Genomic DNA, 27280 nt, shown 5'->3' with positions numbered 1-27280 from the left:
GGTAGCGTTTCCTTATATATGTTCTAAAGGTAAAACTTGAAATGTGTAAAAGTCAAAAGAGCTAACCTTACTTTAGACCATTAGCTTCTATCCAGCAAGAGTCTTTGGTTTTTTTTTTTTTCTTCTCACAGGCAAAGGAATTAAGCCAATGAACAGTTACCTTTCTGCTGATACTGGTGATGTTCTCAGCTCAGATACTCATTTACAGCCTGGGCCCTCATTCAGCAGACCAGTTTCATGCCCTGTTAAATTGGAAAGAAGACTTGATCCAATTATGTCGATTTACTCTTATAGAAATAAATACCGCATCACCCACTTGTTTTCAAGGGAAGTGACTTGGGTGACACTGTACAGAGCAGCCCTCTGGGTTGGCGTGGACATGTGCTAAAGCAGGCAGGACTTTGAAGTGTTTCCTGGATGGAAGGGCAAGACTGCAGTCTCTACTTTTCAGAGAAGGCAGGACAGAGAGATGGCTTGGCTGGATGAGGAAAGCAGCCTTAATTATGTAGTTAAAGGCCCCAATTCTTGCAAACTCATTATAAGCCCATTGCTTTGCAATAGTGATCTTTTTTCTTAATTTGTATTTGCTGGCAATTCCACCACCGTTAATTCTCAATTTGAGGGGAGGATGAATATGGTAAGCGCTTTTTAATCTAAAAAATAATACTAAAAAGATAAAAAATCTAATGGTGCCCTCCCCCTGTGAGTGAGGACATGCTTAGGAAAAACTATTGACCCATCATGATCATCATCTGCCTAAAGAAGCAGATTGAGGGCGGGGAGTGAGGGAGGCAGAGAGAAGAAAAGTGGGGGGAAAAAAATACCAAAAATAAATTTCAAACAGAGATGCAAATGTTTGAGTGTTATTTCTGTTGATACCCATTCTGGGTGCCTGGCACAGGTGGGCCTGGGTGGTACCTGGACGTACGTCTGCACATTCCACATATGCATGCTCACAACTGACAGCAAGAAAAGAGGCTGTGCTCCTACGTTCCCCTGAAATCACTCCATGACACTTTCTTGCCCTTCTGGACTGGCGAGGTAGGTGCCAGTATTTCCCGGGTCAACAAAACCAGAAAATGCCTCAGGTGGGCCATTGTCAGTGTATGAAATGTAAAGACTTAAGAGACATGGAAAAAGAACAGATCTCCCCCCCACCCCCACAAGACAGATCTCACTTATTCTATAAATGTGAATGTACTAACAGCCCTATTGTAACGAGATGGGGCAAACTATGGATTTTCCTTTGATTTTCTTTTTGAACATCCAGGAATTACCATACAAAGTGATTTTGCATAGCCAGAGCCAGCCTGACACAAAAATTCGGCTTCATTTTTACCTCCTACCAACCTCTCTCCCTTCCGTGCCCTTCACCTTGCTGTCCCTTTTTAAATCCTGCTTCAGCTAACTATTCCTCTGCTGTAAAGTGCTGGCTCACGGTGGCTTAGGGCAGTCTCCACCCGGGCTGCCTCACTGTCACCTGGGAAGCCACTAGAAATGCACACATTTTACTCCCAAACTTGCCCTCTTGGTGTCCCTGGCCATCTTGTGTTTGCAAAGAAAAGCGAAACTACCTCAGAAGGCTTCGGATGACGGCACCTGGCTTCCCCAGATGCTTAATGGGTTTAAACCAGCAAATTAAAGCTGTCAAGGAAATTAAATGTACTATGCATTTCAGCTCAATTACTGCTATAATGTAACCTCCTGCCTTGACTCCCATTATATTTCTCCCTGGAGCCTCGTCTGGAGCCTCAGGATTTCCTGAGTCACGTTTTCACTTCCCAGTCCTGAAGTTTGGTGCCACATTTTCTTCCTTCTGCTGATGAGTCATGGTCTTCAGGAGGGCTGCCTCAGTGGCACATGCCACTGCTGGATGTAGGCTGGTGAGGCAACACTGTCCTACCTCCCTAGGTTCCCCGGGAACCAGTGGACAGAACTAAGGGATTCTGAGTTGGCTGCTGCTGTGTATTGCCACTGCTCTCGCATTTTGTCTTTTAGACATATTATATGCCAGTGATTCTCAGGTGGAATGAAGCCTTTTTTTTTTTTTTAATAGAACGCATGTTTGGTTTTTTTTTTCCTTGTCTTTGTGTGTTCAACCAGCCTGAAGATGGCTATTTAAATGGAGCCTGGCCCCATCACACATCCATATTTAGATGTGTCAGGAATCACCAATCCTGCAAGTCCCTGGTGTCCCTTGTCAACATTAGATATGAACCTTTGTCCTATGATATTGTATCCCAATTTCTTTGCCACTCACTGTCAGATGACATAGAAAAAAGAAAACTGAGCCCATAAATTCGTAGCTTTATCCAGAGATCTAAAACATGGGTTGGATGATTCACAATTTCTAAAGAAAATTCCCATTACATACTCTGACCATGAGCACCAAATGCTCTGTGTAATTATAACACCACATTCTTGGTGATTAAAACCTGAAGCTTTCTGTTAGTTTTCCTTAAAATGAATCCTCTCTTTTACTACCCTAGGAAGGAAAATCTGGTTCCTACTATTGAACATACTTTTTACTCATACCACAGTAGCTTCCTTTGGGCAGTGTTTTAGACCTGGAATTATAGGGGTACCTGACTGCTCAGTTAAGCGTCAGACTTCAGCTCACAGTTCATGGGTTCAAGCCCCGCACAGGGCTCTGTGCTGAGAGCACGGAACCTGGAGCCTGTTCCAAATTATAGTGGCCAATACAAGTAGGCACATATAGATTGGTCTGAAGCTTTCCAGTATTGAAGGAGCCTCAGCATTTGACAGAAACAGGGAAAAAAGAATGTGTGAATCGTGCCCAACGCACACCCCCGGGAGGAAAAATAAAACACATCTTGTACTGGAGTGGACATGGGCAGGGTGCCCTCTTGTGATGACTTACTGGAGGCAGCATTGCACTGTAGTTAATAAATGGTCCCAGAAGGGCCTGTCCTTCAAATCCCAGCTCCAGTCCTGGTTGGTCTCAGGCAACACACCGACCCTCTCTGTGCCTGTTTTTTTAGCTTTAAAATGGGAGTTATTGTCTACTTCACAGGTTATTATAAGGATTAAACGAAATCACAAAAGTAATTTTAGCCCCATACCTGGCACATAAGGGCTCCATGTGTGCCAGTCAGCTTGGCAGCAGGCTTCTTCTCTGTGATGGATCCAAAATAAAGTAGTAAAACTTACAGGCTTGTGATGGCTTCCAGACTGCGCTGATGGCTGGAAGAATGGATGTGTTTTCCTTAAATCCATGTTGGCCCAGGGCATGTGAGCAGACATTTTCCAGGTCTCTTTTGCCATTTTTATGATCCGTAGACATAGAACCCTTGACATTTCACATATCCAGCTGAGGCTCCTGGCCCAAATGCAACCCAGTGGGAGTCATTTTCTGGAGGAAATTTCCAAAAAGACTAAATTCACAAAAGAGAAGAGCGAGACAAACTGGCCCTAGGGTCTGTGCCATCACCTACAGGAATGGACATGAACAGTTTTATGGCCTGGGAGAATATGAGACCTGTCCTTTGGGTAGTAATTCATGCTCCTTTTCAAAAAAGAAGTCCAAGATCTGCAGGTGTATTGCTGTGACTCCAAGGATGATGCTACTCAAACAGAGACTATTCCTAGATGACTTAGATTGAGAGTAACTTAGAACCATTTACTCCACAAATGGAATCTGGGCCTAGTCTGAAAATAGCCCTGAGAGAAAAGGAAGGAATTCATATCTCAGTGTAAACCAGTGATAGCATGCCTTTTCTGGAAGCATCTTTAGGCATTCAGCTAAAAGAAGGAAAGAAGGACCCAGAAAAACTGATGTCAGCATACTGTTCTCCCATAGTTGTCACAGTGCTGTTAATTATGATGTCCAAGTAAATCCAAGACTATTCGGGAAATCGGTCATTTGTAAACGACTGTCCACGTAAGAAGGACCTGGCTAGTTTCAACAGTGGATGTACCCCAACCAAACCCCAACCTCTACTCCTGTAAAAATTGCACTAGGTGTAAATAAATGTTAAAAAAAAAAAATTTTTTTTTTAAAAAAAAAGAGGGGGCGCCTGGGTGGCTCGGTCGGTTAAGCGTCCGACTTCGGCTCAGGTCACGATCTCACGGTCCGTGGGTTCAAGCCCCGCGTCGGGCCCTGAGCTGACAGCTCAGAGCCTGGAGCCCGTTTCAGATTCTGTGTCTCCCTCTCTCTGTGACCCTCCCCCGTTCATGCTCTGTCTCTCTCTGTCTCAAAAATAAATAAACGTTAAAAAAAAAAAAATTTTTTAAAAAATTGCACTAGGTGTTGTTGGGTTTTTTTTTGGGGGGGGGGGGAGTTGGGGGGTTTTTTGGCTTTTTTTTTTTTTGTTTTTTTTTTAGCAAATTGCAAGCCATGCAAGTTTCTTTTTTAAAAGTAAATTAACTAGAATCCTTCCTAGCAGAGAGCTTCCTGGCTTTGTCATTAGCTTTTCATCCTCAGGCAAACTACATAATCTTTCTGTATCTGATTCTTCATGTTTCAAAGGAAAATAATCTACATCCTGCCTGCCTCATAGTCCTGGTGAGTGATGTGTGCTATGTAAAGGAACTCTTTGAAATACAAAGTGCTAAGGAGGTTAGGTCACTCCCTAACACACTGGTCTGCAAGTCCCCACTCAACACCTAAGGGATTCCTTTATCTACCTCCCCCTCTCCCCCTATGGGTCTGACCCTACGTGATGATGCCAGATGGCACTGCCATCCCCTCTTCCTCCTCTCCCAAGGAAAAGAATCCCCAACAGAGAGTTTGATGCCACTTGCCATCATGAGAAGTAGAACAAAGACCATAGTAGGAGATAGTCCCAGGCTGCTCAGGGTAAGGGACACCTGGGCTTAAAGGCAACCCCCAAGGGGAAAGACTCGGGGCATTCCAGGGGTGGAGGGAGAACACTATGCTGGATAGGTTGGCCTGGATGCAGCTCACCCCAGGACCTGGGGTAACTCTTGAGAGTTCTGACATCCTGATGAAGACACCTGTTCTCCTTCCACCTGGGAAGTCTTTTGTTGACAACAAACAAAATAAAATTTCAGCAACTAGTCGGGGAAGTCAGACATACTCCCCCTGGATGGAGACACATTCAGGCCCATACTGTGTGTGGTTGTCCTAACATAAGATAAACATGGAGCACCACAAAAATGGCCAAGGTCTTGGGAATTCACTGAATAAACATGAAAGGAATGATAATTAGTTACTCCAGAAAGACAGGTTACTGATCTTATCAAAGGATGCAATCTGAGGACATTCTTTCAGACACAGGGAAGACTCACTGCTCAGCTCCTCTCCCTGGGAGCAGCATGATTATCCTGACTGAAGGAAGCCTGGAAGCCAGCTCTGTACTCCCCCCTGGGGGGTGCCTCAGCTGGGCAACAGCAGGAGAAAGACCTGGAAGAAGGCCTAACTATCTCTCCCCAAGCCTAATGCTGAGCTGGTCTAAGCCACCTACTCAAGCTGGTGTTCCTCTGGACTCCACCACATTCTCCATGGTGGGTGAGCCACCACACACACACACACACACACACACTCACAAGATAGCCCTCAGGCTCATCCTACTCACCAGCAATGTTGGATGAAAGAGATTGAGGAGCCACAGGAGGAAGAGGATGTGCACCATAGTCCACCCGCTGGGTCCTCATTCTGTGTTTCCCCTTATTCAGTTTCTCCTCCCTGACGTGGAGGGAGGACAGATGAAGGGCAAAAGAAGGTTCCTGTGGCAGCATGAGGGATAGCCGTTAATTCTAACGAAAGCATGAACAACAGGAGGGGGCAATTAGGGGAAAGCACTCGCTCTATTTCCGAAGCTATTCAAACCTGTCCTTCTTTGTGAGGAATGATCCATAGTAGTCCTGCTTAGCAACAGATGAGGGCTTCTGTAAGTCCCGACAAGTCTAATTCTACAAGCATGCCCACAAAAGACATTGGCCTAAGTTTCTTTGTAGGGTTTTTAACCTAAGAAAAGAAAGCCTTGAAAATAGTGCCCAGGTCTGCCCCTGAATTCAGCTGGGACTGAACATAAACCCACCTCATTCCTCACTGTGCTTTAACCAGCTTGGGTATCTTCCCATTCTCTAGCATGCCAGGTCCTCGTGTGCCTGAAAACCTTCACCTTGCTGTCTGTGAGGCCAAGAACAACAGTTCCTTCCCTAACACCTCATGTGGCCCATCATTTCTTGTCTATCAAGTCTCCACTTACATGTCTCCTCAGAAAGATCTTCCCTAACCACTGCATCTAAAGAAGAACCCACCAAATGTGTACTCAGACACGTTTTCTTCTTTACTGTCTGGCCCGCATGGACCATGTCTATTTTGTTTACCCCATTGCCTGAGGACCTATGATTTACTAGGCACTTAGTACACTCCTATTACATAAATGAACATTTGCTCCAGTTAAAGCTCCCATGCAGGACTCCAAAGGGAGTTCACAGAAGAAAAAAAACATCGAAGGAACTAAATATATGAAAAGCTGGTTAGCCTCATAGAGAAATGCAAATTTTTAAAAAGGTGGCATTCAAAAGCTGATGACATCCCATAATCAAATACTATCAAATGGGAGTATAAACAGACCACATTTCTGTAGGCAAGTTGTCCACATGGATGAAGGTTCAAATGGCTGTGTTCCCTCCCACTGAGCCCCCCAGGGCCACACTCTGCAGCCACCAGCCTCCCCAACCACTCTGTACAGAGTCTACCACTCAGATCGCTGCCTGCTAGTTATCCCCATTAGAGCAGCTGAATTACAGAAAGTTTCTCCAGCCTCTGGAAATCAGAAAGCAGTTGTCAGGAGCCACTGAAGTTCCCCCAAGCAAAAAAAACAAACAAATACAATAAACAAATGCTGCCTTTTCTTCGCCTGTTTTACATTTGATATTGGTGGGACTCACACTGCCCCATCCAACTTTGGTAATGTTTTCTTGAACCCTTCAGTACTCTCCTTTTCTATGGAATTCTGAATCTGGAAAGGAAAGAAGGGATGATAATTTTCTAAACTATAAAATCTTTATCTACTGTATTGGGCAACCCTTTTGTTCATCTATGGCATTACGGATTTATTGTGTCTCAGTTCCAAATTCCCCCTTTCTCCCCACCTCCTGCCTTGTGGATCTGGAGTTGGACCTTCAACATTGCACCTGCTGCTTCTGTATCCCTCGGCAGTTAACTCCTTTTTACTAATTAACAATGATCTATGTTAAATTCTCCCTGTTCCAATAACTGGCATGGTTTCTTTCTCCACCTGAACTTTGCCTGACATCATCTCAGGCATCTTGGCACAGCATCTGCTCCCAGACCTTTGCCACTCTCCCAAGTCTCTTTTGGCAAAATCCTTTACTTCTGGCAAATGATTAATTTCCTACTTGGCTAGAATCAGGACTATCCTGATGGGGAGATTATCCTGGATTATCCAATAAGCCCAATGTAATCGTAAGGGTCCTTATAAGAAAGAGGCAGGTGGGTTAGAGTCAGAAAAACTATGTGACAAGGAAAGCAGAGAGAGAGAGAGACTAGAAGATGCTAAACTACTGGCCTTGAAGGTGGAAGAAGCAACCACAAATCCAGTGATTCAGAGGGCCCCTAGAAGCTAGAAAAGGCAGGGAAACAGATTCTGCCTTGGAGCTTCCAGAAGGAACACAGTATTGCTAACACCTTGATTTGAGGACTTCTGACATCTAGAACTGTAAAATAATAAATTTGTGTTGGTGCAAGCCACTAAGTTTGTGCTGATTTGTTACAGAAGCAACAGGAAACCAACAAAGCCCTTAACCCCCAAGGTGAGGTGTTTCGGCTCTCAGGACAGATCTCCCCCAACATGGATGGTAGGCATGTCCCACTGAAACCAGGGATAGCCAATAGCTCCTCTCAAACCCAACCTAGTTGTAATCAACAAGCATTTACTGAAGACTCTGGATCTCTCCTGGGGAAATGGAAAGAGGAATCTAGACCCCAACCTTAAAGACAGAGTCACATGAGGAGAATAAAATTTCAAGATGGGATACACTAGATGCGAAATGGCTGACAAGTTCAGCTAGGGTTCTAGGCACTCAGAAGAGGTTGGGGCGCCTGGGTGGCTTAGTTGGTTAAGCATCCAACTTCAGCTCAGGTCATGATCTAACTGTTCATGGGTTTGAGCCCCATATCGGGCTCTGTGCTGACAGCTCAGAGTCTGGAGCCTGCTTCAGATTCTGTGTTTCCCCCTCTCTCTACCCGCTCTCTCTCTCTCTCTCTCTCTCTCTCTCTCTGTCTCTCTCTCTCAGAAATAAATAAACATTAAAAACAAGAAGAAGAGGTAATCATCTTTAATCTCAGCGAAATGCTTCTCCTCCTATTCTGCCTTTCCATGATAGGCAGGGGACTGTGCACCCAGGCTTGCCCAGGACAGCCACGTTTACAGCTGTTGTCCTGTTGTAATCATGAATAGGAACTCTTTTCATTCAAAAGCACCCAGATTCATGATAAACCACATGGTCACTCTAATGGTAGGGCATTAGCCAGGAAGCCACTGGACACTCTGCACCCACTTAGGAACAGGTTTGAGCTTAAATCTCAACACAAAATAAAAACGGATCGCCAACTTTTTATGCTACCAAAATCCCAGTAGAGAACACTTTCAGGTGATTGTGAGTGAAACAGACATTTCAATAATACTTGATATACAGTCCTCAGATTCTCTTCCTGGCACAAAGTGAGGAAACTTAGGTTACAATGTCTAATGAGATACGGCGATGTTAATGTAAGACACCTCCTGCAGCTGAAGCAGCCCGGAAGGGTTTTGTTGTTTTGTTTTTAAGCCTTGCTTGTGATGGAGCCAGTGGGTGGAGAGTTGGAGGAGGAGAGAGAGGAGAAAGCTGAAGAGGAAGAATATAAGAATGTAAGCGAGGTCGGAGAGGGGAAAACAGTGAATGCTGGGATTCTTGCCATATTTACCAGGGTTACTAAGCAGTCATTCGATTCTGCCCTTGAACTGATGCTCAAGGTGCTATCCTTTCAAAGACCTCTCCTGCTCCAGAGGGGAGGTTGGACAGCAGGGTGCTATTCAACTCTGTCTGTTCAGGATGGTGCTTTGGAATGTGGAGGTGAGTGCAGTGTGGGGGGCTTCGAATCCATCTGTCATGTCAAACCCTGTGTGGGCTGAATCGTGTCACTCAAATTGGTCCATAAAGGGATGAAAATTAAAATGCTGATAAATGAAATCATCAAATTACAGGAAGCTATGGAGTGTGCTCAAGATCACACCTACCTTTGGGGGATTTTGATGACACTCTGTGTCTTCTAACTGCTTTTTCTTATCTTCCGGCCACCTTATTAGCCAGGATTGACACAATATTTAATGCTCTATGTCTTTTGTTGGCTTTTTCCTCTATGTTGTTAAGCTCCTCTTTGCATCCCCCCCTTCCCTGGGGTAGTATCACCAGCGATTCCAGAGCTGGCCTCTGGGTGTATGTGCAGTGTGGTTTGACTTGCGTCCTTGGCACATTCTACCTCCAACGCCCCCATCCCTTCGTGCCAGGCCTCCTGGAGGCAACAGTAACCTTTCTCCCCAGACACTTGAGTAGTTTTGTGAGAGGAAGAGGCAAAAAGAGTAAGGAAGAAAAACGAGCAGGGAGAAGAGGCTTAGGGTAAGGGGAGCAGGGAGGATCAAAAGGGAGAAATACTGGGAGAAGGGCAGAGTGGCCCAGGTGAGGGGGAAGCCCACTAAAATTCCTGGTCAGTCACTGGCCCCATGTCCTGTGTCCCCTCCATGTTTTAATATCTCACACCAGCTGAAAATAGGTCTGTGGGAAGTCGTAACACTCACCAAACCCTTGACAGCCGCTATTCTTCACAGAGGCTGTGAACAATTGCCTGCCTGCCAGTGTCTGACTGAAATAATAGCTGTACCTACAGGATCATTTGCAAGACAGATGGTGGAGGCAATCCCCATTCATCTGCCAGCGGCCATTTCATAATTCTTACTGGCCTGTCAGGCCCGTAAGGCAGAATGCAGCCTTGCTAATTGTTTTAGCTCATTAGAGAGCTGTTGTTTTAAAGCCAGTAGTCGGTCCCACCCCTGTCCTGCTGCATCCCAGCCCCACCATGCCAGCCCTCCTCCAAGGTGCTTTTGAGAATGCCTTTGGTGACCTTGGAGAAAGCAGGTGTCCAAAGCCTAGAAGCCCTAATGTTTGCTAGGTGGTATTTATTTTTTCACTTTTTCACTCTGCTCTCCTCCCTAAGGAAGTATTGCAGATCTAAAAAGAGGTCCCTCACCTTCCCTTCTATTTGCTGCTTCCATGTTCATTAGGCCCATTAGTATTCCATATTTCAAAGTCTAGATGACATTTCCTATACTAAGTTGCCATTTTCTACTTAAGGTGCCCAACATTCCGTTAGCATTTTTATAGCATGCATTAAGCCAAAGATTTAACTCACTGCCGTGTTTATGGATTTAGAGAATTTCAAGAGCTCCATATCATGCCAGCACATCTGAAATCCTTGGTTGTCATTCAATAGCAGTTTTTGAGAATCTACTCTGTGGATGTAAACAGGAGCCAGGAGAAATGGGAGGGCCTTCAATGAGTACAGCTTACTGAGCATCGACCTGTGCAGTGATACAAGCGTCCTGGCTCGCTTTAGTGCTAGGCAGGCGCCATCTTGAAATTCTTAATCATTTCTGAACAAGAGCCCACATTTTCATTTTTGCACTGGGCCCCACCGATTGGATTGGTTTTGCTACAATTGTTGGGAAGGGGGAGCATTTGCAAGGGCTCAGGAAAGGGTCCCTCCTGAGCCAAATCTGAGAAGCTAGAAACTCCAGATATAACAGAGGAGAGGCAAAGATCAGTACACGCAGCAAGGCAAACATAGACAGCAACTATTATTAGTGTCTATTTGAGAACTATCCCGGACATGGCCTGTTTCTGAGGTGCTGAAGACTAGAGATTGACCCCACATCACTGAAAATTCAGCAGCCTAACAATACCACCTGTGAGTTCTCTCAGGTAACAATTGGCTGGCATTGATCCTTCACTATGTTACCAATTTCATTATGTACCACTTCTACTGAAAAGTCAGCAGGAGAAGGATGTGTGAGAAATAAGGCTGGAATGTAAGTGAGAGCCTGGAAAGGGAAGGCTTTGAATGCCAGACTGAGGAATATGGGGAAGCGCTTGAAAAATTTGGTCAGGAGGGTGACACTGGAACTTTGGCTGCCCCAAGAAAAGAAATATTCTTTCTAGACCCATTGGGTCATTTGTTCATAAGGCTTATATAATACCAAGTAACTTCCCAGCACCTTCCCCTCATTGCACATCTCCCCCCCACTATTCCCCCTCCTCACACTGCTTCTCCCACCCCACAAACACACAACACAAAAAGTCCAGATATTGTCTCTAATTTGGGCTCTGCTACTGCCTTGACCTCCCTTGGACTCAAGTCACTGACCAAGTTTGCGTCCATTGCACTGTGTCTTAATTCACACCTCTGACCTTTCCCAAACTGCTTAGGTGAGCAATCCTACCCATGACCCTGTGTGTGGTGGGCAGAATTTGAAGAATGACCACAATGACCCTTGGCCTTAGAAAACTTCTCCACCTGAGTGTGTATGGAACCTGGGAACACAATAAGATGCCATTCCCATGATTATGCCATGTCGTAGGGCAAAAGAGATCCTGCGTATGTGATTAAGGTTGCTGATCAAAGGGCGCCTGGGTGGCCCAGTCAGTTAAGCATCCAACTCTTGATTTCGGCTCAAGTCATAATCTCATAGTTCATAAGTTTGAGCCCCACATCAGTCTCTGTGCTGGTAGAGTGGAGTCTGCTTGGGATTCTCTCTGTCCCTCTCTCTCTCTCTGCCTCGTCCCCACTCACACTTTCTCTCTCTCTCTCCTCTCTCTCTCTCTCAAAATAAATACATAAATAGACTAATCAGAATGGGTGGGCCTAATCTGGTCACATGAGCCCTGTAAAAGCAGAATTTTCTCCAGCAAGTGGCAGAAGGGCAAGTAATCGGAGCATGAAAAGGACTCAATGCCCCAATGCTGCTTGGGAAAATGGAGGAGCCATGTGAGAAGGGATGTGGGTGGCCTCTTGGAGCAGAATGACCTCCAGCTGACAGCCAGCAAGGAAATAGAGACCACAGGCCTAAAGCTGCAAGGCACTGAATTCTGCCCACAACACCAGTGGTTTACAAGCTTCTTCCCAGAGCCTCCAAGTAAGAGCCCAGTCTGGCCAACATCTTGATTTTTGGCTTTCAGAGACCCTGAGTATAGAACCCAGGCAAGCTGGAATGACTTCTGACCTGCAGAACTGTGAGATTATAAACAGATATTGTTTAAGCTGCTAAATGTATAGTAATTTATTATATAGCAAGAGAAAAGTAATACACTATTTTAGCCCCTTCCCAGCACTCTCCTGCTTGGCAGCTCAGAGCCTGCCACTTTAACATTAGGCAGGGTCATAAAGCAAGCATCAGGAGCCACATCTGAAGCGACAATGATTTGAAAGTGAGAGATGAGTGTCGATACAACCAGTTGGGATATTACTGCCAATGACCAGCATGAAAAAATAAGTGGCATCAGTTATGGATAAGAGCGATGAATTTGAGAGTCCTTTTGAAAGAAAAGCTGTCCAGATTAAGCAACCGATTGAATGGGAGGGATAGAGACAGCTATTACGTTGGTTTCTGGAAAGAGTTGGAGGGTACCCTGGTCCTCTATGATGGCATGGCCATTAAACTAAATGGAAACAAAATGTGTGCTCAACTTTTCTTAAGATAAGTACCCACGTTAGCTAAAATCGTTGGTGGCAAGTAAGAGCACTATCAATTCAAACTAATTTCAGGGGGTAAAAAGAGGAGGGTGCTTCATATTGAGATGCAGGTGTTTTCTAGACCCCTAGAGACACGAAAACAGCCGAGCCTCCAACAGGACTGGACTGGGATATGGAAGCCCCTGGGGCAAGAGAGTGTGCTCTCTCCGTCTGCATCCCTTCTTCCCCAGAGCCCATCCTTGTGTACCACTTAGCCCACACAGCAGGTGGAGGACGGCCACAGCAAAGCTTTAGGGTTGAAGGGGAGACCAGGCCAGACTAGAATTGCTAATCCTGATTCCCAATCTCCAGGGGAAAAGGTCTGGCTGGTCAACATGGTTTCCCTACCTTTCATACCAACGCCATGCTGATGCTCTCAGGAAAGTGGGAGAAGAGTTGATTCTTGAGCAGGACAGGCACTCTCAAAGTTGTTTACCGAAGAAGCAGAAATGATGTTTCAAATCTTAATTTCCACAGACACAAGAATATACTCTTGTTTGTAGACAGAGAAGTGGGGTGTTATACCCAAGCGGCTGGGTCCCAATCCCAGTGCTCCCTCTAGGGGGCATGAGTGACAGTGATGAACTAACTAAACTTCTCTCTAGGCCTCAGCACCCCTAGCTATAAAATAAGGCACTCAATCCAGGTGGCGTTGAGGCTCCCAGCTGTAATGCCCTGTGACTCGAAGTCCTTCTGAGTAGGAGCAATGCTGTATTGATCCAGTTCTCTTGTTTAACTTTCCCGTGCCCTCTCAAAGATCAGAACTAAAGCCTCTCCGCATTAATCCTCTCACTGGCTTACAAGAAGAGGAAAGGCAGTCAAGGAAAATATATAGTTTGTATTCCAAGCAAGCTGGACCAAAGCTCCTTGGTACTCAAAAACACTAACCCTGACCTGGCGTTAACTGGCGTTAAATCTCTGCCTTGACAGGAGCACTGGTTCGGTGCTTCCTCGACACCAGTGTGTCTCAGGTCACTGAGTGGTCCGGCTGCCACCATGCTGGCTCTCTCCTGCAGTTTTCTTTAGAACCACAGGTCAGACCCTCAGGAGCTTTAGTCCAATTCCTTGATTTTCTATAGGACAAAGCAGAGACTGAAAGTGAAGGGACTTGCCCAGAGACATCCAGATCACTTGGGGCAGAACAGGGAGTAGAGCCAAGTGGCCTGACTCATGTTTTTCCATTGTCCCTTCTGTGAACAGATTAAGGCATGTGATCCGGATGGAGAACCATGGATAAACCAGCAGACTTTATTGATGGCATCTGTTATTTCTGAATTGAATTGTGTCCTCACCCCACCCCCCAAACTCATATTTTGAAGTCCTAACCAGCACCCCTCCCTCATATCTCAGAATGGGATTTTATTTGGAGATAGAGTTTTTACAGCAGTAATCAAATTAAAATGAAGCCATTGGGGCACCTGGGTGGCTCTGTGGGTTAAGCATCCGACTTCACCTCAGGTCATGATCTCACAGGTTTGTGGGTTCAGACCCCATGTCAGGCTCTGTGCTGACAGCGACAGCTCAAAGCCTGGAGCCTGCTTGAGATTCTCTCTCTCTCTCTCTCTCTCTCTCTCTCTCTGCCCCTCCCCCCATCTCAAAAATAAAAATAAAATGAAGTCATTAGAGTGGTCTTTAATTCTCTACTGAATATTGCCTTCTGTGCCCACTCATGAAGGTCCCTCCATCTCCAGCCTAACATTCTACTGCAGTACCTTTCTCCTGCTCTCCGAACTCAGGTTACAGTCTCATTTCTGTGCTGTGATTTTGTAAGATTCTGACTACCTTCACTCCTTGCAGCTCCCACCTATTCTTCTGCATGGTGGCCAAAGCCTTTCACTCGGGCAGCTGTGAGTAAAAAGCCTGGTGGAAAACCGAGGTCTCTTTCCAATACTGGAGCAGTGGACCTGGTATCTAAGCAAGAGATGCCACAGGAAGAATGTGGTGTCTGAGGTCCTCACTCTCGAAGGGAGAGGGAAATGGAGTCTGAGTCTGACACCATGAGATGCAAGATCATCTACTTCAACTGCTGGTGGCCTTCTCTAAGCTCTGAGATAAGCCCTGGAAATTATCAAAAAGAAAGATGATGATAGTCTCTTACATTTAGGAGAGCACCACTTTTAAACAGTTGTGCATCGCTTAGATATCATCTCAGTACAAAATTTGTCAATCTCTGAGTCCTTACCTATACAATTTGCTAATATAGACACTTGTATAGCATGCTAGCTAATAGAGCAGGAGGTTAACGTGGGACATAGTCTCAATGTCATCAGAGGCTTTAATACTACAGGTGCTAGTCAGACCACTTAAGCAAAACTAGAAATGGAAGTATGTGAAAGCCAGTTTCGTGACTCAAGCTTGTTACTCACCTCCAGCCTATAAAGAGATTAAAGACAACAAAAGCAAAGATGGGAATCGGAGAGAGGCTTTTATTTGGAGGTAAGTGGTCAGTGAGCCTCTTCACCCGCTCCAAGAGGGAGGCTCATGCCTTACCTCAAGCCTACCCATAAAGGCATCAAGGGAGCCTGCAGAGGGCTTCATATAAGCCCACATAGAAAGCAGGTCTCAAGTGGTTGACTCAGAGACAAGAAATCAGAAGGGCCTGGAGGCTAACTGAAGCATCAAGGGGCAACAGCATAGAGGCCCCCTTCTGGGAGTAATTTTCATTCCCTCTACTGAAGGATTTAAGATGAAGTATATTCTGTGCACCAGAAGTAAGCAGAAAGAGAGAGAGAGCAGAACCAACTCAGAGGGGCTTTGCCCATGAGGCCACCTAGAAGAGCAGTAGGAAAAGAACAGGGGAGAGCCTGTGTGGAAGTGTCACAGAGAATTGGGGTTGTTATGGACTGAATTGTGTCCCTTAAAATTCATGTGGTAAAGCTCAGTGTGACTATATTTGGAGATAGGGCTGTGAAGAAGGTAATTAAGGTTAAATGAGGTCGTAGGGTTGGGGCCCTAATTTAAGAGGACTGGTGTCCTCATAAGAAGAAAAGGAGACCAGAGCATGCACAGAGGAAATGTCATTTGAAGACATAGCAAGGATGTGGTGGTCTGAGAGAGAGCCCTCAGCAGAAAACAACCCTGCTGGCACCTTGAGCTTGGACTTCCAGCCTCCAGAACTGTGATAAAACAACTGTGTCTGTTGTTTAAGCCAGCCAGTCTCTGATATTTTGTTATGGCAGCCCAAGTAAAGTAATACAGGGGTCTTAGCAGCCAAATGGAGAGAACATCCCCTAAAGCAGAGATTCATAGGTAAATGGTTCCCAGTGATGGGGGGGGGGGGGTATCTCCAAAGAACCCACAGAGAAATCCAAAAGAAATAAATTCACCCCACAAAGAAATCTCAAGGGTTTAATGTTTTCACCGGTGAAGTCTACCAAACATTTAAAGAAGAAATAACACCAATCTTACTAAACTCCTCCAGAGACTAGAAAAAGAGTACATGCTTCTCAACTCATTTCATGAAGACAACATAATCATGATAGTAAAACCGGATAAAAACGTTGTAAGAAAGGAAAACAGTAAGTCAGTCTTCCTCAAAACTATAGGTACAAAATCCTAAACATAATATTATAAAAATCCAATGATTTGGGAAGGATAATACATCATAACTAAGTGCAGTTTAATCCAGGAATGCAAGTGATAACATCTGAAAAATCAATCATGTAATCCGCACAGTAACAGAATAAAGAAAAAAAAGATCATTTGATCATCACAGTGGATGTGGAAAATGTATGAAATTCAACAGTCATTCATAGTAAAAACTCTTAGCATACTATGATAAATCTGATAGTCTACAACAAAAGAAAACAAACAAGAAAACCCTGAGATCAGAAATTATCAGTATTGTACTTACTGGAGGTTCTCATCAGGGCAATAAGGCAAGAAAGCACTGGACATCTGCCAAACCCAGAGACAGCGATGCCAGGTCATGACTGTACCTGTCAGGTAAGAACTGTCCTCACCTCCTGTCCCTCCTCACCACTCCAGCACTAGAGAGGAACCAGAGTCACAACTAGCAAACTGGGAGTGGAATGCAGAGGGGGCAGAACCAAGAAAAGAGAAACCAGCCACCCAGCCTCTCCCACTCCATGCTCCTTTCCACTGAAGCAATGCCAAGCTGGGGGAGGGGATACTTAATAGTATAAAAAAATACTATTTTTTTTAATGAACTTTAGATCTTTTATTCTTACACCAGTCTGTAAATTTTAATTACTGAGGTGGTTAGTGTCATTTTGTAATATTCAGTGGCTACAGGACTTTTCCTTACCCACAAATGACCTGAAAACCAGACAGTGTCGTCTAGATTTCATTGAAGGGTAAGGAAAAACTGTATCTGGGGAGGTATGCATGGGGATAAAGCTGTTTTCCATCCCACTCAATGACTAACACTCATTCAAAATCATGCTTTGCTGTTGTTAATGTTGTTAACGTGCTCACTATTAGTCTCCAAAAGGTAAGTGCGTCCCCTGCACCACACTTTGCTATGTTTGTTGGAAAGAGAGCCTTCCTCTGGTGTCTTTCAAGAACTCAACCTTTTGACCTGGATTGTTCCTAAGCAAACGGCTGCACACATTCTTTACTGACTGAGAGAGCAGCAGATTTCACAGGGCTCACAGATGGTGGTTTTTGTACCGGGCATGAGCAGAATGTTGCCTTACGCTCTTACTAGCTCCACCCTTACCATCCCCAGTCCCTTACCTTAAAGCAAAGCAGCAAGAGCAAAGCAGAAGGGCTATGGACAATTTGTCATGTAAAAATAGAGGGATGCCCCTAAAGGGTGTCCTTCTGCAAATTTGAGATAGTTACTGGTATAGGCAACTCAATCTTAGAACGAATTTATCATGCGAGAAGCGCTCAACATATTATTACAAGGACTTAATAGATATGGCCCCTAGCCTCAAAGAATTACCAATTTAAAACCAAAGTTGGAAATAACATACAAAGAAAAGGACTATAAAATACATGCAAAATGAATATGCATGGTTATTAAATATTGCCTCAGGATTGATCATCTTAGCCAGTGAAGAGTCCAAGGTCATTAAAAGCAAAACTATTTATTAAAGCTAATTTTCTCAGTCTCCAACTCCAGTCCATGCTAGATTTTAGCAGGACACTTGGCCCATTCTGCTATCTTCTCTGAAGTTAGTTTTTGTCTTCCTCCTGTCTTGGAAATGTAAGGCATCGCTGAGGTTGTTCTGAGTCTATGTTGTGTTCACTCCTAATATGTGCTAAATGATTGGAAATGGGAAGCAGATGGACACTTGGCCCAGAGATTAAACTCCATCTCCTTAATTAGATGGTGTTGATTAAGGCTTCCATGGGGTCCTTCTCCTCACTGCCAAGTAAAAGAGCTCTCCAGTGGGGCTCCTCAAAGCATTTGGGAACTAATGGTTTATTCAGTTCCTCCTTTGCATTTATTCACGGACCCTGAACAAACAGGAGCCAAATTGTCTTTGTCTCTTTGGTTTTCCTCTAATAGTTTTCACCATTTGACTTTCCTTTCTGGCAAGAGTTGAAACAGAATAAAGGGAATTCTGGTTAGCCCCTGGCTGAACTTTGCTTCCTATCTTGAGTTAACAGAATTAGGTTAGGGACAGGAGGTGGGTGGTCTTCCGTACAGATTGCTTCAGAGCCTTAGGAAAGTACCAGGTACTGATATCAGCCTGTGGCTTGTCTATCAAAGGGGAAAGGAGCAAGGGTTCGGGCATTTGAATCTTGGCTAAGCTGGTTATTAGCTTCAAGTGGTATGCTAGTAAATGTTGAACAACAGAGTCCATAAATAAATAAATAAATAAATAAATAAATAAAGCCCTAATTTGTAACACGAGCCAATTTTTGTGGTGTAAATACTCCCACCATGGCCAATTTTAAGTGACCAACGTGTCGTCACTGAATGCAAAATTAGAAAGCGATTCGCACTGTTGGCTCTTAGAGTCCATATGAACTGACTCTGGCACACCAGTAAGCAGTATAAGTACCAGTTTTATCATCTGTACAAAAGGGAGAAGTACTTCACAGGGTCGTTAGAGAGATAAAAGTAATGGCCAGAATAGAACCTGACGCACACTAGGGGCTCAATAAGTTGTCACTGCATGTCATTATTGAAGCTGAGCTTTAAGGAAGTGATTTCACATTGCTGAGCACTCCAAGAAGTCAGAACCTCAGCCTCAAAAACTAAGCGAGTAAATTTCATTACCCAGGTGTCTGGGGAAAATGCAACAAGGGCAATCTACAAATCACAATACCAATTTGCTACTTTGATTTACTGCATATACAGAATAATAACTGTTCCAAACCCAAACAGGCTTGTGTGGTCTAAAAAAGGATTTCTTTTTGTGGTTTAGGAATTTGTTTACATGCAAAGTGCTACAAAAACACAAGTGTTAATGGTATTTAAATATGCTTATTTAATCATCTGGATCAAAAAAATTAAACTGGGGCTGCCCCAGCAAATCCATGGCCTACTCTGACATCAGTATATCCCTGGTCTGAGAACCAAGACTGGTGTTCTGCACCTGTCTCGTTGCAGGCAGCCAGCTCTCCTGTCAACCCTGAGGAAGGCTGGAAGGGTGGACGTTGTTAAGTAGAGAGTATATTTAACCAGCCCTGAGGGGGTCCTGCCTGCAGTTTCCCAACCACAACTATAATGATAAATTTTAAACCCTTCAGGTAAGGGAACAATAATGAAGATTGCCAGTTCCCTTTTACTGTCATGCACGCTGGCACAGAGAGAGGAAAAGGTGCATAGAAAATAACTAGGAGAGCTGATACTGGAATTCAGATCTCTGAGGCACACTTTAGTGCTCCTTTCTCTGCCCCTGGAATGATCAGCTAGGCAACACAAAAAACACACAGTCCAGTGCAGAAGAAAACCACATGCATATATAAATTAAGAGAGAGAGAGTTTCTACGATGGAGGTGATAGAACCACATACATGATATTTGGGGAACAGTAACAAAGGAAAACCATCCCATTCTGGAAGTTAATATTGGTATTGGTATGGTTGGGGGAGATTCTAGATGTGGGGACCTCTGAATTGAGTTCTTAATGGATAAGTAGAGTTACCTCAGAATAGAGGGACATTGCAGATGGGGTTGACCAAAAAGAAGACTATAAGATGGGGATTAGCACATGAGACTTTTGTTAGAGAATGCTTGTGGGAGGGGAAAGATACAGGATTGAGGAGGGGGGGGGGGGGCTGAACTATGACACAATCTAAACAAGGGCCTCAGCCTATCCCATAAGAGCTCTAGAACTGAAATGGCCTCTTCAGAGTTTTTCCAAGTAGGAGTAAGGGAGCCAGGCCATTATACCATCAGGTGGATCAGTCATGGGTGTTGCAGGCTGCCCCTAGAAGGAGGTGGACTTGGGATGAGTAAAAGAGGGCTGTTCCCCGGCAAAACAATCCCAGAGGCTGGGGAAATAAGTCTTCCATTTCTCAGGTTGGATCTGGGCAACAGATCACAGCATCCACCATACAGGGAAAGAGTTTTCTACACAGAGGAAAACACTGAAGAGAGAACAGTCCATGTAGGTGCCGTGCAAGTGGTCCAGGGTTTGTCATGGAAAGGGTTTCATGGGAAGCAGATTCTGAGACAGAGTCAGAGATTCCCATACAGGTGCTTCACTGGGGAGTAGTCTGTCTCAGGAACAACATCATTAAGTGAGTGGAGGTAGCAGGATTGGGTAAAGGGAGCAGTTGAACTACAATACAGTTGCAACAGAGAGATTGCCAGTCCTACAAGGATGGCCCATCAAAGATGTCCCGAATCAGAGTACATGAGGTGAGCCTTATACTACTGCACCAACCAGTCACTGGAAACTGGCTGACCCCAAGAAGAGTGCATAACCTTTTACGTAGCAGCTCCCTTCAGGGAATGGCAGGTCCTTGGAGGGACTCAACTGTGAGCCATCAGCAGTCAATACTCTTAACACTCCTGGGGGAGTGAGTACCCTGGTCCTGAAGGGCCATAAGCATATACTGTTGTCCATTACACGAATGTGAACAGTTTCTGGTTGTCCCTGATTAGAATGGAAAAGAACATGTTGGCCAGATTGATGGCCACATAACATGTATTTAAAGATGTGTTAACCTGCTATTTAGATAGCAAAGATACCACATCTAGCGTGATAGTAGTAACTGGGGTTACCGCTTGGTTGGGTTTGCAGTCCTCAGATTCGTGAAGATCTGCCTGATTTTTGCTCAGGGCACACTGACAAATTAAATGGGGACCATTAGCCCTGAATTAGCTCAGTTTAGTGTATGAATCTCTGCCATTCACTGAGGGGAGAAATATTTTTTTCTTTTATAGCTTGTCTATGGAGATGTTTTGTATTTGGTAAATTTTAGGGTCGTGGCGTTCTTAAAATAGTTTAGTATATATCAACATTGTTTAAGTGACAAGGCTGGAGAAGATAAGTCAGATTGCAGTAAAATGAGGAGTGTATGGGAGAATTTATGGAGTTGAGTGCAAAAATTACCTCAGCCATGGCATGGGTGGGTCACTGCGGGTGGATGGGCCGCTCTTTTAATTTTTACCATTCACACCTGACTTTTAACTTTACCACAACATCAACAACATGGAGAAAATTATGGAAGTCCCCTACTCTCCCTCCCAATGGAATCAAGGGGAAATAGCTCATTATTGCTTCTGAATGAGAAAGTATCTCTTTCCATAATGAAGACATTTAATGTTCTGCTAATCAACTGCTGAGACTGGTTGAGCATCTGTGGGTACTTTATCTTGGTTAATGGGGATATTTCAAACAGCCCAGCTCAGGCAAATCTTATGACCTGACAAGCTTTATTCAGTGCCACGTTTCCTAACTCCTACTCCATTACATACTTTTCTTTCCTGTCCAGTCCCCTTTCCCCAGGTCCCCGCTTCCTCCCTGCTCTGCTGCTGGAAAAGACTTCAGTTTGTCTGGATACAAGCATATGGATTCATATGCTTATCTCTTTTTATGTTTGTATATTTATTGTTTTTGTGCCTATGAATTACACTTCTTGGTTATTAATTTTGTCTAAAATCAGTTTATGACTTAATTAGGATCTTGGAAAGGGGGAGGGCTGGTAATATCTCTTAAAGGGGAAGTACAGAAGCTCACAGCTATTTGCGAGCTTGTGGCTTCTATCAGGCGCAATCCCAGAAGGGCTCTCCAAGCTGCCAGAAGTAGAGATGGTAGTGTCAGTTGCTTTTCCTCTCTGTGGTATTCAGCAGGACAGTTCAGCGTGTGAACTTGGAATTTGTTTTGCCTGAGGAGGGTAGTCCTGCTGCCCAGACCGCCAATGGCGCTGATGACCCTGCAGAAGGAGGCACACTGATAGCCGTATGCACACTTTTTTGACTTCTTACCAGCTTCAGTTCCCTGCCTTTCCTTATGATCATAATTTTGAGGGCCCACGATTATGTCCAGCTATTCTCAGGAGTCAGGGACCTGGGAGAACTTCACTGGTCTCCTCCAAATGTCCTAAGAAAGCTGTTTATCTCTAAGGATCCCATTTGGGGGTGTGGGGGTGTGGAAGACATTTCTCCTGGCAGGGACTCCCATAAACTTCTCTGCAGTAGCCTTTCCCATGGCTCTCCTTTCCTTTTTCACTCACTCACTCATTTGTTCATTTAGTTAACAAATATTTGTGGAGCGGCCACTACTTTCCAGGCACTGGAAACTACAGTCCTAGAGATACAGCACCGCCCCAGATCGATACTGCCCCAGGCTTCCTGAAGATCACACTCTACCAACGTTGCTGAATCTCAGCTTACCCCTACTCACAAGTACCCATTTATTAGGAAAGAAAACACGGTGTTCTAGAGAGTTTTGATTTGAAAGGCCTGTGCTTGAAATTTGGGGGTAATTCCTAATATTGTTCGAACACCCAGTGGAAGCAAAGATGCTGGAGTTAAGGAGAAGGAATGGTGGCGTCGAGATGGTAGGGAGATGTGAGCGGTGTCAGAGCATGAGGGAAACCGAGAAGCCTACATTTACCCACCAACCGAGTGGACTGTAGAAGAATATAAAATGATAAAATAAATGAAGAAGAGTTACATTTAGAACTTGCAAGTCTTGTACGTGCCTGGGTGGCTCAGTCGGTTGAGCATCTGACTCTTGATTTTGGCTCAGGTCGTGATCCCAGGGTCATGGATTTGAGCCCTGCATCAGGCTTTGCACTGAGCATGGAGCCTGCATGAGGCTCACTATCTCTCTCTCTCTCTCTCTCTCTCTCCCTCTCCCTCTGCCCCTTCCCCACTCGTGCACTCTGTCTCTAAAAAAAGTTTTTTGTAATTTAAAAAAAAAAAGAACTTAGGGTGGGTGATGGGTATTGAGGAGGGCACCTTTTGGGATGAGCACTGGGTGTTGTATGGAAACCAATTTGACAGTAAATTTCATATATTAAAAAATAAAAAAAAAGTAAAAAAAAAAAAAAGAACTTAAAAGTACAAAATGGCATGCAGACTCTTTCTTTGTATTTATTTTCTATCCTTATGAAGACGAGATTTATTTACTCTGTCATAGAATAAATAGAACTCTGGCTTTTAGGTACTTTTAGGTGTTTTTGTGATTTTAGGTACTTTTGACTATTGCATCAGGTTTTCAACAGGACATTCTTCTGGGAGAACTGGGCAGCACCCCCGCCCCCCTCCCCCCCAACCGCATTCCCCTAGCTCCTCTCTGATGCTGCACACATGCAAGAGTGCATTCACTGGCGGTACTCGGTCCCTGATTTGAACCACATCTACTCCCGTTAGCTAAGATAGGTCAAGAGCATCCATTATTTGCCAGTCTCCTTTGATCTTCTGACTATTTTACGAGGCCTTCTCTTTCCATGCCTAACACAGACATAGAAGATATACAATAAATACTTACTGAAATTTTGTTTCCACTTTCATACTCTTCCTCAGGGAAGAGATGCTTATTCCTCTCATGGGAGGAGCACCCAAATAAATGCAAAGGAAGAGCAAGTCAAAGTCCCCATTTCAATGTTCCCAGATAGGAGTGGAAAAAAAAAAAAAAGGTTGATTTTCCACTCTTGTTCCTTTATTCTAGGTACTGACTCGTTCTTAATCTAAAAAGGCACATTGACTTGTGGGCTCAGATTATCTTGAGCACACCCGGAGAGAACAGATGGTTTGCTAGACCCAGGAATTCCCCAGAGTTCCTCTCCATTATTCAACAGATCATTAATTTGGAGCTTCAAAACCACAGCTGAGCACAAACACACCCAAACCAAGAGCTACTGAGTCTTTTGCCTTCGAAGACATTGGTAATGATGAGGTTTCTCACCATCAAGAAACTTAAAGAATGAAAGCTGAAGAACAAAATCGGTCTTTCACTATTCTGAAGATCCCTGACAATATAGTGCAGGTAGGACAATGTGATGATGATACTCCACCAGCCTCACACTCCTAGAAGATTAGATGTGACGAAACCTCTCTTGCCTAGGCCTGGTCTTTTCAGACTCTGGGTAGGATTTAGAATTCTAGTTGGAGGGCAGTGCAGTGTATAGCACAGCTTTGGCTGGAAGGAATTTTAGTGGTCATCTTGGCCATTTCATTCTCCAGAAATCTGTGATTTTATTTTTTTTTAATTTTTTTTTCAACATTTTTTATTTATTTTTGGGACAGAGAGAGACAGAGCATGAACGGGGGAGGGGCAGAGAGAGAGGGAGACACAGAATCGGAAACAGGCTCCAGGCTCCGAGCCATCAGCCCAGAGCCTGACGCGGGGCTCGAACTCACGTACCGCGAGATCGTGACCTGGCTGAAGTCGGACGCTTAACCGACTGCGCCACCCAGGCGCCCCAGAAATCTGTGATTTTAAAACCACTGAACAAACGATACAAAACACCTGAAAAATACAGCGTAACGTATAGCAAGTGTTGTTGTGTGTTTTTTTTTAAGTTTATTTATTTTCAGAGAGAGAGAGCACACACGCTGGGGAGGGGCAGGGAGAGAGAGGGAGAGAGAGAGAATCCCAAGCAGGTTCCTCGAAGAGCCCAATGCAGGGCTTAATCTCACAAACCCATGAGATCATGACCTGAGCCGAAATCAAGAGTTGGACGCTCAACAGACTGAGCCACCCAGGTGCTCCTAGCAAGTATTTTTTAAATGCATGGTTGAATTCAGAAGAAAGTAAGGAAATTCCAAGGGGGTGCTGTGGGCAGAGCTGTACCGTGACATAGGAGCCTGTTTTAGGAACTAAGAGGCTTGGGTTTGAATGGCAGGGCTGGGGACATGAAAGCAAGCCACAGGCCCACACAAAGTGGGAAGGAGGAGACTCCATATTTTTTCAGGTCCCTCATAGGCCCGCGCCTAGATAATAGGCACAACGGAAAAGGGAGTCGTCCCATCTGCAAAGGGAGATAAGGAAGCTGGCCTATCTTGACACAGATTCTGGTTGGAAATTTTACAAAAGGTTTCCCATGAGGATTTGTAACCATAAGCCTACCCTCACGAGGGTTTGGCATTCTAATGTACTACCTGCAAGATCTGAGAAATGCCTACAAAAAGATTTCCCTATCCATTTTTGGGGCAAGTGTATGCTCATACCAGAGTTGGTATAATAGCCTGAGTTTGTAGTTAATGCTTGGATTAGAAAGAAATGGTAGTTGATGAGCACATTGTAGTTTTATTTGTAGAGTGCTTTTTTATGGATCTGTAAGTCTTTATCATCCACCTACCTAAGTGGGCTTATACAAAATTCATCCATAATGTAATCAAACACCTTCTTTTATTGTCGTGCTAAAACTTGCAGTAGAGAAACTTTCTGTTATTGAGAGAAACTTGGATTGGGGTGGCTGCAGCCAACTCTGAATGTTGGTCCTTATCATGGTGCTTTGACAAGGAGTATAGTCCTGATAGTACAGACCAGATTACACGACATTCGTTCTAACAAGTGAGAATCCTTTTCACATCTAGGAACCACATGCCCCTGCTTCAAGCCAACACAACCAAGCCCTTAAAATGAGCAGGGCTTCAGCACTCACAGTGAAATAAAGCCAACTTTATCTTCCCAGAAATGTACTTGTTCAGATCACCCAGCTTGTCCATGACCTGCCCCTTCATTATCTTGACCTGGCTCTGGGTCCCTCTTTCCTTCTGTCTTCTCCCCCTCCCCTCGCCCACCTTGCATGCTGACCTAAAATCTCAGCTCCAGACCAGATCATTCAGATCATTCCAGTTATGCCTACTCTCCCTGTAGGGTAGTTTGTTCTGTGCCAACTCCCTGAAGTTGTCTCTGCTAAAATCCCATTCTTAGATAGTCCTGGTTGAGAGTTGGCCAAAAGAGCAACTTGCATTGGATTTGAAAGGTAGAAGTGAAGCACCATCTGTTACCTACTGAAGGTCATCGAGATTGGATGTGGCACCAGTGGGTGCTTCTAGTTCATCCTCCCTCTCCTTCCCTTCACATCCAGCTCTTCCTCCTGATGGTGATCCTGTTGACCAAGGGTCATTCCAGGTCCCTCCCCATACACTCACTGGCAGACCTGCAGAGGCACAGCTGTCTACAGACCTCCTATGATCTCTTCTTTGGCTAGGTCCCATTTTTGAGGCCAGACATGCTTGGTATCTCGTACAGACTGGATATGGACTCCTCGGATCCTCCAGCTTTACTCCTGCACCTTCCTGCTCCCAGGTCCTCCCATATTTAGGTCAGGTCTAGGTTCTATAATAAACCCTTTATCCCAAGATGAATGGTGGTTCTGTCACTCTGCTTGAACCCTGACTGATTCACCCTGTTATCCGGTGCCCAAGAGAGGCCCACAGTATAGAACTGGGTGATAAGTATTTGATCTATCAGGATTTCACCTGAGCATCTTTTTCCTACATATGGAGTAACGAAATCAGACCAAAGAGATGGGACGGCATTTCTCCAAGAGAAAGAGTATCGACCTCTACAGCCTGTGTAGTTCCTTACTAGCTCATTTGACTCGTTTAAAACATCATCTTAGGGGCACCTAAGTGGCTCAGTCGGTTAAGTGTTTGAATTCGGCTCAGGTCATGATCTCATGGTCTGTGGGTTCGAGCCCCACATCGGGCTCTGTGCTGACAGCTCAGAGCTTGGAGCCTGCTTCGGATTCTATGTCTCCCTCTCTGCCGCTTCCCCACTCACAATCCGTCTCTCAAGAATGAATAAATGTTAAAAAAAAAAAAAAAAAAAACTAAACATCATCTTCATCTTCTGCTGCTTCTGCCCCACCCCTCACACAATGTCACACTCAGACTCATAGGCTGCAGGCCGAGGCCGCTGAGCACTGCCTTCTCAGGGCCCCCTCCTCCCCCGGCCAGCCCCGTCTGTGTGCCCTGCGTTTCTTCCCCTCCTAGATTCGGCCAACAGAGACTGTGCCGTTCTCACAAGCGCTGCAAAGACCTGTTATTGAGTTGTCGGTTTTTGAAAAGATGCCTCACTGCCAATGCAAAGCAGCACATCAGCTAAAAGACGGGTAACCTTCATCTTGGCACACATTCCGCTCTCAGTGAGTACACCCCGGCAATTCCCAT

At 44.7% G+C, this 27280-nt stretch overlaps 1 long non-coding RNA gene across 1 annotated transcript; it reads right to left on the bottom strand.

The window, feature by feature from the left end:
- Window positions 1-142: 142 nt before the first annotated feature.
- Window positions 143-16765, bottom strand: LOC131517032 (uncharacterized). Its single transcript, XR_009264345.1, has 4 exons — window positions 16632-16765; window positions 5559-5739; window positions 3084-3373; window positions 143-242 (listed from the first exon to the last, which is right to left on the bottom strand). It is a non-coding gene; the product is annotated as an uncharacterized LOC131517032 (long non-coding RNA).
- Window positions 16766-27280: the final 10515 nt, after the last annotated feature.

The sequence above is a fragment of the Neofelis nebulosa genome, chromosome 7 (genome assembly GCF_028018385.1).
Source record: "Neofelis nebulosa isolate mNeoNeb1 chromosome 7, mNeoNeb1.pri, whole genome shotgun sequence".
Taxonomy (NCBI): domain Eukaryota; kingdom Metazoa; phylum Chordata; class Mammalia; order Carnivora; family Felidae; genus Neofelis; species Neofelis nebulosa.
Note: the sequence above shows the minus strand (reverse complement) of the source record. Positions and strands in the feature narration are given on the sequence as shown.